Here is a 13955-nt window from a genome sequence, read left to right on the forward strand (position 1 = left end):
CGCCTCCCCTCTCGCCTGCAGCCGGCGCCCAGCCCGCCTCGCCGGTGGTGGCGCGTGCGCCTGCGGCGGCCGCCCGGGTTCGCCCGTTAGCGGGTGGCGACCGCACCCTGCACCCAACGCCCGCAAGGCCCCATGGGCCACTGACCACAGGGGCCCGCCCCCATAACGTTTTATTAAAAAAAAGAAAAAAAAGGAATTAAAAAAATAATAAAATAAATAAATAAATAAATATATTAAATAAATAAATGAATAATAACTAAAATAATTAAAATATTAATTAATTAATTAATTAAGTAATTAATTAAGTTAATTAATCCTGATTAGATTAACCTAATCACTAATTAAAATTAACTAATCTGTAATTAAACTAAACAGAGAATGACAGGTGGGTCCCACTGGACCCACACGTCAGGTTGACCAGGTCAATGGTCAACGTTGACTGCTGACATCACCCTGATGTCATGCTGACGTCAACTTTTACTGTTCTGGATAATGTTGGGTTAAATAATTAATTAAATTCCAGAAATTAATAAAATCTTTAGAAAATCATATCTTTTAATCCGTTACTCGGATTAAAATATCTTCAACATGAAAGTTGCTCAGAACGATGAGACGAATTCGGATACGCAGTCCGTTCGTCCGTCACACCCCCCTAACCTATCGAACCCGCAACTTTCCCCCTCCGGCTCCTCTGCCCGAAAACACGAAACACCGGGAATACTTTCCCGGATGATTCCCCCCTTAACCAGTACCACCTCATACCACGTTAGGGCACGCCTAGCATCGCTTCTTGACATGTCATGCATCGATATGCATCTGTTTACTTGGTATTCATTGTTTCTTCCCTCTCTTCTCTCCGGTAGACTACGAGACCGACGCTGCTGCTGCCCAGTTCGACTACGGTGTTGACGACCCCTCTCTCTTGCCAGAGCAACCAGGCAAGCCCCCCCCCTTGATCACCAGATATCGCCTATTCTACTCTATACTGCTTGCATTAGAGTAGTGTAGCATGTTACTGCTTTCAGTTAATACTATACTGCTGCATAGCCTGTCCTTGCTACTATTGTTGTTACCTTTACCTGCTATCCTACTGCTTAGTATAGGATGCTAGTGTTCCATTAGTGGCCCTACACTCTTGTCCGTCTGCCATGCTATACTACTGGGCTGTGATCACTTCGGGAGGTGATCACGGGCATATACTATATACTTTACACTGTTACATTACCTGTGATACTGTTCGGAGATGGGGGCTGAAAGGACAGGTGGTTCCATCCCGGTAGAGGTGGGCCTGGGTTCCCGACGGTCCCCGACTATTACTTTGTGGCGGAGCGACAGGGCAGGTGGAGACCGCCTAGGAGAGAGGTGGGCCTGGCCCTGTTCGGCGTTCGCGGATATTTAACACGCTTAACGAGATCTTGGTATTTGATCTGAGTTGGCTACGAGCCTATATGCACTAACCATCTACGTGGGAGTAGTTATGGGTATCCCGACGTCGTGGTATCAGCCGAAGCACTTCAGACGTCAGCGACGGAGCGGCGCGCGCCGGATTGGACTGGAACGCCTGCTAGGCTAGGTCTGCTTCCGGCCGCCCTCGCAACATGCAGGTGTGCTATGGGCGATGGGCTCAGACCCCTGTGCGCTTAGGTTTAGACCGGCGTGCTGGCCTCTCTGTTTTGCCTAGGTGGGACTGCGACGTGTTGATCTTCCGAGGCCGGACATGACCCAAGAAAGTGTGTCCGGCCAAATGGGATCGAGCGTGTTGGGTAAGTTGGTGCACCCCTGCAGGGAAGTTAATCTATTCAAATAGCCGTGATCTTCGGTAACAGGACGACTTGTAGTTGTACCTTGACCTTATGACAACTAGAACCGGATACTTAATAAAACACACCCTTCCAAGTTCCACAGACAACCCGGTGATCGCTTTTCCACAGGGCGGCGAGGGGAGGATCGCCGGGTAGGATTATGCTACTGCGATGCTACTGGAGATGCTACTTGGAGATGCTACTTGGGGATGCTACTTGGAGGACTTCAATCTACTCTCTTCTACATGCTGCAAGACGGAGGCTGCCAGAAGCGTAGTCTTCGATAGGACTAGCTTTCCCCCTCTTATTCTGGCATTCTGCAGTTCAGTCCACCGATATGGCCCTTTACACATATACCCATGCATATGTAGTGTAGCTCCTTGCTTGCGAGTACTTTGGATGAGTACTCACGGTTGCTTTCTCCCCCCTTTTCCCCCTTTCCTTTCTTTCTGGTTGTCGCAACCAGATGCTGGAGTCCAGGAGCCAGACGCCACCGTCGACGACGACCCCTACTACACCGGAGGTGCCTACTACTACGTGCAGCCCGCTGACGACGACTAGGAGTAGTTAGAAGGATCCCAGGCAGGAGGCCTGCGCCTCTTTCGATCTGTATCCCAGTTTGTGCTAGCCTTCTTAAGGCAAACTTGTTTAACTTATGTCTGTACTCAGATATTGTTGCTTCCGCTGACTCGTCTATGATAGAGCACTTGTATTCGAGCCCTCGAGGCCCCTGGCTTGTATTATGATGCTTGTATGACTTATTTATGTTTTAGAGTTGTGTTGTGATATCTTCCCGTGAGTCCCTGATCTTGATCGTACACATTTGTGTGCATGATTAGTGTACGATTGAATCGGGGGCGTCACAGTGCCATCTCTAATTTTCAAAATAAACTTCTCTTTTGTGTGTTTGTTTCGCTCGTGGAGCGGTGAGGGGTGGCTAATATTTTCCATGCTAGATGTGTTATTCTCAAGATGAGTGTTTATTCACTTGTCATTGCACGAGAGTAAAGCAAAGGTATTAGGGATGCCCAGTCCCGAAATGCAAAAAAATTGAATTTACTTTATGTTGTCAAATAATAAATTCCTTGGAAAGTGTTGGTATGGAGGGCAACCATGGATACAGCTAGCCAGGGAAAGTGAAAGTATGGTGGAAAAAGGAATAAACTTTATTTTCTATTTGGGAACAAACTATGATATATCTATGCATGGAAAGTATTGGGGACTCTAAGTCGTTTTCGTTGGTGGGATGGATACACCTCCCAAAATGTTTTTATCTCTAAGTTTTTCTCTTTGAGCTCTGGCACCTCTACAAATCCCTACTTCCCTCTGCGAAGGGCCCTTCTTTTACTTTATGCAATTTTTATTTTGAGTTTCCATCTTCTCTTATAAAAGCACCAACTAGGAGGAAATATGATCGTACTTAAGTATTGGGTGTAGCTAATATTCGATTGTGTTTCATGAATGGATCAATGTTTGAGCATGATGGGCTAGGGATAACTTATTTTAGCGTTGATATTTTGAAAGAGATGGTTGCTTGTTGATATGCTTGAGTATCTAAATTATCATGTCAAAACTAGACTATTGCTTTAAACAACTAAAAGTCGAATTGTCCATGCTATAAAGAAAAGAATATGATATGACATGATAGGCAGCATTCCACATCAAAAATTCTGTTTTATCACTTACCTACTCGAGGACGAGTAGGAGTTAAGCTTGGGGATGCTGATACGTCTACAACGTATCTATAAATTTTGATTGTTCCATGTTGTTATATTATCAATCTTGGATGTTTTATAATCATTTTATATCATTTTTTGGTACTAACCTATTGACATAGTGCCAAGTACCAGTTCCTGTATTTCCATGTTTTTTACATTGCATAAAATCAATATCATACGGAGTCCAAATGCGACGAAACTTTACGGAGATTTTTTATGGACCAGAAGGAACATGTTGGGCCCTGGTTGCACCTGGGGGAGTCCCGAGGAGGGGACAACCCACCAGGGCGCGCCAGGAGGCCCAAGCGCGCCCTGGTGGGTTGTGCCCACCTCGGGTGCCCCCCCGGGCTGCCTCTTTGCTCTATAAATACCCCAAAATCCCAGAACCCTAGGGGAGTCGATGAAATATTCATCCAACCGCCGCAGAGTCAAGAACCACCAGATCCAATCTAGACACCATCTCGGATGGGGTTCATCATCTCCATTGGTGCCTCTCCGATGATGCGTGAGTAGTTCTTTGTAGACCTTCGGGTTCGTAGTTAGTAGCTAGATGGCTTCATCTCTCTTTCTTGATTCTCAATACAATGGTCTCTTGGAGATCCATATGATGTAACTCTTTTGCAGTGTGTTTGTTGGGATCGATGAACTTTGAGTTTATGATCAGATCTATCTTTTTATACCCATGAAAGTTATTTGAGTTTCTTTGATGTCTTTTATGCATGATTGCTTATAGCCTCGTATTTCTTCTCCGATATTTGGGTTTTGTTTGGCCAACTTGATCTATTTATCTTGCAATGGGAAGAGGTGCTTTGTAGTGGGTTCGATCTTACGATGCTTGATCCCAGTGACAGAAAGGGAAACGACACGTATGTATTGTTGCTACTAAGGATAAAACGATGGGGTCTATCTCTACATAGATAGATCTTGTCTACATCATGTCATCGTTCTTATTGCATTACTCCGTTTCTCCATGAACTTAATACACTAGATGCATGCTGGATAGCAGTCGATGTGTGGAGTAATAGTAGTAGATGCAGGCAGGAGTCGGTCTACTAATCTTGGACATGATGCCTATATAATGATCATTGCCTGGATATCGTCATAATTATTTGGGGTTCTATCAATTGCCCAACAGTAAATTGTTTACCCACCATTTGCTATTTTTCTCGAGAGAAGCCACTAGTGAAACCTACGGCCCCCAGGCCTTCTTTCTCATATATTTGCCTTTGTGTTCTACTTTTATTTTAAGATCTACTAAACCAAAAAACCAAAAATACTTTGCTACAATTTTCCCTTTTTTATTTTATTTGGCATTTGATCTATCAATCTACTACAAATTTATCTCACGTCCATTTGCCTATCTTGGGGCGCCATACCCCGAAAGGGATTGACAACCCCTTTAACACGCCGGGTTGCGAGGATTTGTTATCTATGTGCAGGGGCTGTTTACGTTGTGTTGCTTGGTTCTCCTACTAGTTCGATTACCTTGGTTTCATATCTGAGGGAAATACCTACCGCCGCTGTGCTGCATCATCCCTTCCTTATTGGGGAAATACCGATGTAGCTTCAAGCGACATCACGCAACACATCTGATCGATGTCTTTCAACTTGAAGTTGAGACTCAAGAAGACGAAGTGATTCAGGCAACAAGTTCGAAGAGCTTGTGCCAGCAGTAGTGGCCTGTAACTCGGATACTACAGCAAGACAGGACTTTTGGTTTCTCTCACTGTCACCAAGATAGTTTTTATCAGCTTTCTTGGAGACCAACAGGGATGTCTCACTATCTTGTACCTTATCTGCATTACTTTCTTTACCATTGCATAACGGGGTACTGTTCTCCAATATTTTTTCCGCATTCTAAATGAGAAACAAGCAGATACATCACATGTTTACCATGTTGTATATGAAACTCATTTTCGTAAATCAGTTCAGTAGTAAAGTGGACAGGATTACAACATGAAACAAACATATATATATATATATATATATATATATATATATATATATATATATATATATATATACTTTATCGTCTATATCATTCTAGTTTTTGTTGCCAAATCAAGATAGAGACACAGTTCAAATAATATTTGTTCAAGACGAAGCAGAATAGACAGAATATAAGTGTGGGAAACTATAGAGCAATAACAACACTTGTAATGTGCATGACATGAGAACATAACTATTTATTCAATTGAAACTGGAATCAGCATAGAGCAAGTTACAACAGTGAACCAGTTAAAGAAATAGGTTTAAAACATACCTGTTGCGCCATTGGAGTTTCAATTCCATCCTTAAAATTTGAAAATAGTTGGTATGAGTAAATAAAGTGATGCAAGAGCAAAGGAGTGTGAACCATAGCTATAGAACCTGACCTGAGAATAATTATTCTACTCCTTTAAGCGTTGAGCTGGGATTCGGAGTGGTGGTCCTTGTGCTTTGGGCACTGTAGTTCCCTTACTAACTTCTCATGTTTGGGTGCTCTGTGGTGGAGATGGTGTTGTGTCAACTGGAACTGGGTTATTTTCTGCTGGGGTTGGGGTTAGAAGGAGTGTAGCTGGTTCTCTGTCCAACTGGGTAGGGGTACAATCTGCCAGAGTCTGGGTTATGTGTGGTGGGGCTGGTTCTTGGGCAAGTACAACCGTGGTTCTATCTGCATCAACTGGTAGCACTATCTTTTCTGAAGACTGTGTTGTTATTCCCTTAGATACTGCCATCACCCTCTCCAATTCAAATGGCTGATAAACAAGAAAAGTAATTGAATGTACATACATTGTATGATAGACACGTGCAATGGATAGTGGGGAATAAAAGAGGGCATGAAATAATTCACAGTTATGTTGTCTAACCAAATAGGATAGCATGACACAATTTCACATATATGATGCCTAACTAAACAGGATAGCATGACACAATTTCACATTATGATGGCTAACTAAAAAAGATGGAAAGACATAGTTCAAAATATGATGACTATGTAAACAGGATGACATGTTATAACTATATAATGTGTTTATTAAATAGGTTGGCATGCCATAATTCACATACATGCCGCCTATGGAAACATGATAGCATGATATAATTCATGGATAGAATGACATAATTCAAAATATGATGACTGTAAACACTAAACAGGATGAGATGATATAACTATATGATGTCTTTATTAAATGGGTTGCCATGCCATAATTTAGATAGATGTTGTGTATGTAAACATGATGGCATGATATAATTCAAATATATGATTTATATAGTAAGCAAGTAAGCAGATGGCAATCCATATATGATGTAAAAACTAAGCAATGCAAGACAACATGCATGACATGGGTAATATAACCCTGCCAAGTTTGAGCATAGACCTCAGGGGGGGTAATAGGACTGGTCATCAGTCTCTGAATCCTCCTCCGAGGAGCTCTCTCTAACCAGCAAGATATCTGCTTCAACAGGTAGCACTGTCTGCTCTGAATACCTTGTTTTCACTCTAGATACTTCCATCATCGCTTCAATTGGCTGATGTACATGAAGAGTAGTTGAATATACAAACGTTGTTGACAAATGGAACACGTAATACAAAAAAATGATAGCATGATATAATTCACATATATGATGATTGGCTAAATAGCATGGCATTGCATAATTCACATATATAATGCCTTTGCAACAAGATAGCATTTCATAATTCACATATATAATGTCTTGCAACAAGATGGCAATGCATAATTCACATATATGGTAATTAGACAGTAAACAGGTGGCATTCACACAAAGCATGTCTAAACTAATCAAATGACATAGCAATGCAAGACACCATACACACGGTATGAGCAACAGAACCCTGTCAAGCTAGAGCATACACCTCCGGGGGGGGGGAATAGGACTGGTCATCTATCTCTGAATCCTCCTCCGAGGAGCTATCTGTTACCAGCAAGATATGCGCTTCGTCAGATAGCATAGTTTGCTCTGAAGACATTGTTTTCACTCCAGAATTTTCCATCACCGTGTCAAATGGCTGATGCACACGAAGAGTAGTTGAATATACTAACATTGTTGACAAATGTAATACGTAACGGAAAAAAGGATGGCCTGATATAATTCACATATAAGATGACTGGCTAAGCAGGATGGCTTTGCAAAATTCACATATATGATGCCTGGCTAAACAAGATGGCGTTGACATAAACGAGGAATAAACTAAACAGATGGCATTCACGCAAAGCATGTCTAAACTAAGTAGATGACATATTTGATGTATAAATTAAGCAATGCAAGGCACCATATGCATGATATAACCAACATCAGCATGCCAAGTTAGAGCAAAGACATCAAGGGGTAAATAGGAGTGGTCTTCTCCTTCTGAATCCCCCTCAGAACAAATATCTTCCTCTCGATTACAATCCGAAATGGGTCGAGGGGGGCTGCCTTTGCGCCTACCATGGAGCGACGTCTGCAAGAAATTTTATTTCCACGCAAGGCTCGTCTCTTTTGCTCTACATGTTCAGTTCCATTGTGTACAATAACTGACATGCATAGGAATAAAACATAGTGAGATTATGTAAGGAGTGGATGCACAAATCCAGAGTGATGGTAGCAACCTGTGGATAGACCCAAAACCAATGATAGCAGGTCGATACTGGCTTCAGTTAAAAAATACAGATAATGCCTTCCTTACTGTTTGTTTCTCACCCAACATGAAACTCATAGTAGACACCAGAGATTAACCAGATAGTAGATAGATACTATTGATTGCGGCCCCCATATGTACCCCACAACCATTTAAAAACTCAAGTTTGACCATTAGTTTGGAGCTGACTTAGAGTCTAATCGGTGAACAGGATGATAAAGTAGCATGTAATATTAAGCAATGCATAACGTAAGTAGACACGTAAGAGCGTGACCTCTCTTGCGGACCCGTGTAGTCCTCGGGGTCATCTGCTTGGTTGATGATGGTAATACATTTTTCATGGCTACCAGTGGTGGGGAAGAAGATCTGAAGCGGCGAAAGACAGTCTGGAGGCCAGATCCCTGCTCTGCCGGACCCTTCTGTCATTGGAGCAGCTGAGCTGGGGTGGACGACGGCGCAGCAGGAGCGGGACAAACCACACAAGGTTTTCTTTGACAACTATCTATAAGAGAAGTAATTCTGTAAGGGCTCGTTTGAATTGGAGGATTCTAACAATGCAGGGGTAGGAAATACACAGTAATAGGATTGGAATGCACGTGCAAACCAGAGAATTTAAAAACACATGATTTCTGCCAATCTGGGTGTTTGGTTCAAGAATTGGAAGATCACATGATGTAAAGAAGCATGGTGAGATTAAGTCAAACCACAAGAAAATGTACGGTTATAATGCTATTATGCTACTATCTCTTAGTCTTGTGCTTCATGAATAGGAATTTGAAAAGAAGGATAAGTGGATATTAAAATTCCTACGGTTTTTCTTTCAAAGAACTAATGGAACAAATCCTACAATTTTCCTTTGCTCCATTCCTTTGAACCAAATGTATGAATAGTAGTACCATAGGAAACTTTCCAATTCCTATGTTTTTCCTTCAAATTTCATTTCAAGCACTGGCGATTCTAGTAGGCAAGCTTGAGCAAGGGAAAGCCTACACTCAAAAAATGTTTTTGTGCTACTTCTACTACTTTGGACCCAGGCCACTGCCCTACTAGCTCAACTCCCAGGCCCATCAATAAATGCACAACTCAAACGCATAGAGATAAATAATGATGGCATTCAAGAGAGTCCATCACGGATAGCTAAGTTGCCTGGTACCTCACTGCTTGTCTTATAGTAGGAGAAACTAATCGTATTTCACGTTACTATGTGTGCTCAATGGACAATATATATAACATGTAGAGTAAAAAATAGAAGCAACAAGTGTACAACCTCTTTGGCGAAGCCATGTCGATCTCAGCGTGATTGGGTTGGTCGGTGAGGATGATCCGGATGACTTGGCTGTCGCAGGCGGGGAAGAAGATCTTAGGTATCTTCAGATGGAGCATGGGGTACTGTTCCACTGTGATGGAGGGTTTTGTCATTGGAGCATCTCCAGTGAGTTGTACGACGTCGAGGCTGAACCAGGACAAGAGAGACAACGTTAACCTAAGTGGAATTCTAATAGCATCTCCAATAGATGACGTAAAATACATAACCACAAAGTGCTAGATGTAAAATACATCGGCCGCTCATCTTTGAACTTAACTGTTAAAACTGAATTTAACTGTCAAAACTAAACTTAACTGTCGAAACTAAATTTTGTTGTCGAAACTAAATTTTACTATCGAAATTGAACGCACTAGTAGCAGAAAAGCAGTAGCAGCAGTGCGTGCGAGAGCCGGGGTAGCTGGTCGTGTAGCAGTTCATCTTCAACCTCCACCCCCTGAGCCGCCAGCCACCACCGGCCAAGCCGCCGCCCCCCGCCGCCCGCGGCCGGCGGTGCGCCGCCCCGCCTGCCCCGAAACCACTCCCACCGGCCGTCCGCCGCCGCCCCGGCCATCCCTCTAGGCCCCCCGTGCCGAGCTTTTTCTCCAGCGATCCCCATGCCACCGCCCCACCTCCCCCAACCCTAAACCCTAAGGTAGATAGTGTAGTACCTCTCCGGCGAGCCCCCCTCCCCACTGCGGCTGGTTCTTCCTTAACTCCAGCGAGCCCCCCACCCCCTGAAAATCGACTGACCCGAAAGTCGATTCAGTCGACTGAAGTGTAGCCAAATCGGAGCATCATCGCTAGCAAGAGCAAGAGCGAGAGCAGCAGCGCGAGCAAGAGAAATAGCAAGAGCAGACAAGGCAGGGGACCGAGAGCAAGAGTAGAGCAGCAGCGCGAGCGACAGCTAAAGCAGCAGCAGCTCCTACTGATGTGGACGTCGCCGCCGAGGGAGCAACACCGTGGAGGAAGTGGCCGGCGACGCCGTCATGGATGGAGCCGCGCCATGTCGGCTCGGGACCGAGCGTCGACAGCACCATGAGATCGAATCAAAAAGAAAATGTGGTGATCAGTGTACAACCTCTTTGGTGGCGCTGATTAGGACTCAGCTTCATCCGAGGAAACGGTGATGATGCTACTCTTTCGGTGGTGCAGGTAAAGACAACGGTGTGGGAATGGAGGTGGTGCGAAAGACGAGGGGAACATCGGGGCAGCTCCTTGGAGGTGGAGGACGGGGTGGATGAACCGGTGGGACAACGAGATCGACGATGGATCCTCATCTGGTATGGTGGATGAGGGATGTTGAGGTGTTGCTGTGGACGACGTCGTCGGGGAAGAGGCTCTGGCTGGGTGGCGGACGAAGGAGGGTGTGGGGCTTCGCAGGTTTTCGCGGCCTCGGTGTATGAATGGGTGGGCGGATGGGATGGGAGTGGGGAACAATGGCTTAGGGACGCGCTTGTCCAAAATGTGGGGTAAGTTACGAAAGTACCCCACTGATTTGAGCTGGGCGGTTCTTTCGGTTCAGGGGTATCACGGGCATTTGGCATGTCGGGATTTCACAGGAGGCGGGAGTTTTCGCGCGCGTTGTAGTTTTGCTATAGCAAGGCGCGGGTTGAGATGGAGGGAGTTTTTGGATCACAATGAGACAAAGATATATCTTAAATATTTCGGGGTAACAAGGCACGGGTTGAAATTTCCGGACAAGCCTAACATGTATTGTTCCAAATCAATTCGGACTTCCGTCGACGAAAAAACAAAAAGAAATCAATTCGCACCACAGAAGAGAGTCAAGTCCCATGTACTGCACCAAATCAATTCGCACTACAAATGTCATTCAAAACTTTGAATTCATGTTATGTTCAATTAAAATATTTCGCTACGTGCACAATGCATGCAATCTGCTACTGAAATGAACGTTTTAGTTCATTCCAAATGTATATACTACCGCTTCAATATGAACTAAATTTGAATTTGTTTCTCTATTTGAATAAGATCTACAATAATGATTGTTGTGAAGTCAAACCATTTGAATTCGTTTCTCTATTTTAATAAGATCTACTATTGTCAAGTTAAACCATCATTTGTGTATTATGTTCACAACACACCACATAATTACTGTCGAGTTAGACATGAACTATGTGTACTATATGAACTTGAACTCGATTTTTTGAATCCACTTTATGTTGATTTCAAATCACAGTACATTTCAAGCTCTAACTAGATCTTCATAATCTAAACCATGTCTCATATGTATAATGTGTTTATCACATAATGTATGGTGCCCCGCCGCTACGCCTACAAGTATTTAGATGTGAGTTGCAAACGCCACACATTACCACAAATTCAAATAAAATATGATATTGTTTGATATATAGTATTGTTTAGATTGTTCGATATTTAGTTGTAAGCTGCAAACGCCACACATTATCACAAATTCAAATAAAATGTGAGATGGTTCGTGTAACTGCATCTAGTGCCCCTTAGTGATTTTGGTGTATTGAAGACTTATAGGTTAAGGGACTGATGCGTTTGTGAGTGTACACAAGTCTATAAGTCTATGAGGAGTTTGATATTTATAGAGAAAGTCGACCCCTAAAAATGAAGCTCTTCGACTGAAGACTTTGGATTTATGAAGACTTTCCAAAGACTTTGAAAGTGAAGAAATTGGTGTAATCCTGAATACTTGGTATACATTCGAGGAACATGAAGCATGAAGACTTTTGTTTTTTTAGTTTCATTTTCTCTTTCTTGAGTCATAGGAAACACCGTACTGTTAAAGGGGGTCGAGGAAATACTAAGGAAAAATTTCCAAGTGATGCTCAACTCAAATCCTACACCTACTAATCCCTTCGAGTGAAGCCATTGGAAATCTCATACAGCTCAGTCAATTTCTTCATTGACAGAGACGAAGTCCTTCTGGTCTCTGAGGAATTCGTTCTGACTGAGGAGTTAGGAATTTACCAGTGCAGATTGCCTACACAGTGAGGAACATGATAGCCCTGAGGAATTTGATACTCAAAATTCCGACCGTTGCTGTGCTATGCGCCAGCTGTCCCAAAATATCTACCCACCTAACGGTCATATCATTGAAGGGCATTTATGTCTTATCATGTCGGGCTGCTCCCCAGGCTATAAATAGCCGCCCCATACAACCACTAGCTGGTTGGCTGCTCCGAGAGAAACTGGCACTTGTCATTTGAGAGCATCCCATCCTCTGAGGACTTTGAGTGAAAATCATCTAGTGAGGAAAACCCAAACCCAAACACCTACAAACCCAAAGTGATTGAGCATCACTGAAGATATTGATCCTGCATGGATCCGACGCTTGTTACCTTTGAAGACTGTGCATCTTCCAGACGGTTAGGCGTCATGATCTAGAGCATCCAAGAGGAAATTGTGGATCGCCGAGTGACCGAGTTTGTGAAGGTTTGGAAGTCACCTGAAGACTTACCACGAGTAATTGGGCGAGGTCTGTGTGACCTTAGCTCAAGGGGAATACGGTGATGACTAAGTGTCCTGAGCTGCGTGTTTAGGACTGGGTGTCCGGGACTGTGTGTCCTCAGGTTTAAATACCTAGCCGCCCTAACCAGACATACAACTGTCACAACAGTTGGAACTGGTCTACCAAATCATTGTCTTCACCGAGCTAACTGGTTTCATTTACTCAACCCTTCCATTTCCTCATTTCTGTGATGTGTGCTTGTTCATATCTGTTTGAGGACTTTGACTGAAGACTTTCTCTATTTCCATGGCTCGATATCTTCAGCATGTCTGTCTTCATTCTGTTTATCCTGTGTTTACGCTTTCTGTACTCTGTGCTTGTTTTCATTTCATCTTGAAGACCATGCTCATGCTCTGTTATGTTTACTTCTGAGTACTTATTCCACTGCAAGTAGTTCTTCACTCAGGAATTTCCTCACCCGCAAATTCCTGAGTGAAGAATTCATAAAAATCGCATATTCACCCCCCTCTAGTCGATATAACGCACTTTCAATTGGTATCAGAGCAAGGTACTCCCTTGTTCTGTGTGATTTTGGTTTAACCGCCTGGAGTTTTAGTTATGTCGACCGCAAGTATGATCAAGGTTTCTGCTGGGTGTCCTACCTTTGATGGGACGAACTACCCTTACTGGAAGAATAAGATGCGCATGCATCTTGAGGCAATTGACAATGATCTCTTGTACGTTGTGGAAAATGGCGTCCCCTCTGTCACTCCTACCATCAACACTGCTGATGTGAAGAGATTCAAGCAACTCGACTCTCAAGCGAAGAACATCATATGTGGCCATCTGAGCAAAGGGCAGTATGGCAGAGTGAGTGCTTTGGAGACAGCTATGCTTATCTGGGACAGGCTGTCTAAGGTCAATGAGGGAGTCTCAACGCAGCGTGACTCTCGAGTTGACGTTCTTCGCAATCTCTTCAACCGTTTCAAAAGACTCGACAATGAATATGTTCAGCAAATTTTCGATCGCCTCACTGACATCTCAAATGAGCTTCAAGCACTTAGTGCCA

The sequence above is a fragment of the Triticum dicoccoides genome, chromosome 7A (assembly GCF_002162155.2).
Source record: "Triticum dicoccoides isolate Atlit2015 ecotype Zavitan chromosome 7A, WEW_v2.0, whole genome shotgun sequence".
In the NCBI taxonomy this organism is placed as follows: Eukaryota; Viridiplantae; Streptophyta; class Magnoliopsida; order Poales; family Poaceae; genus Triticum; species Triticum dicoccoides.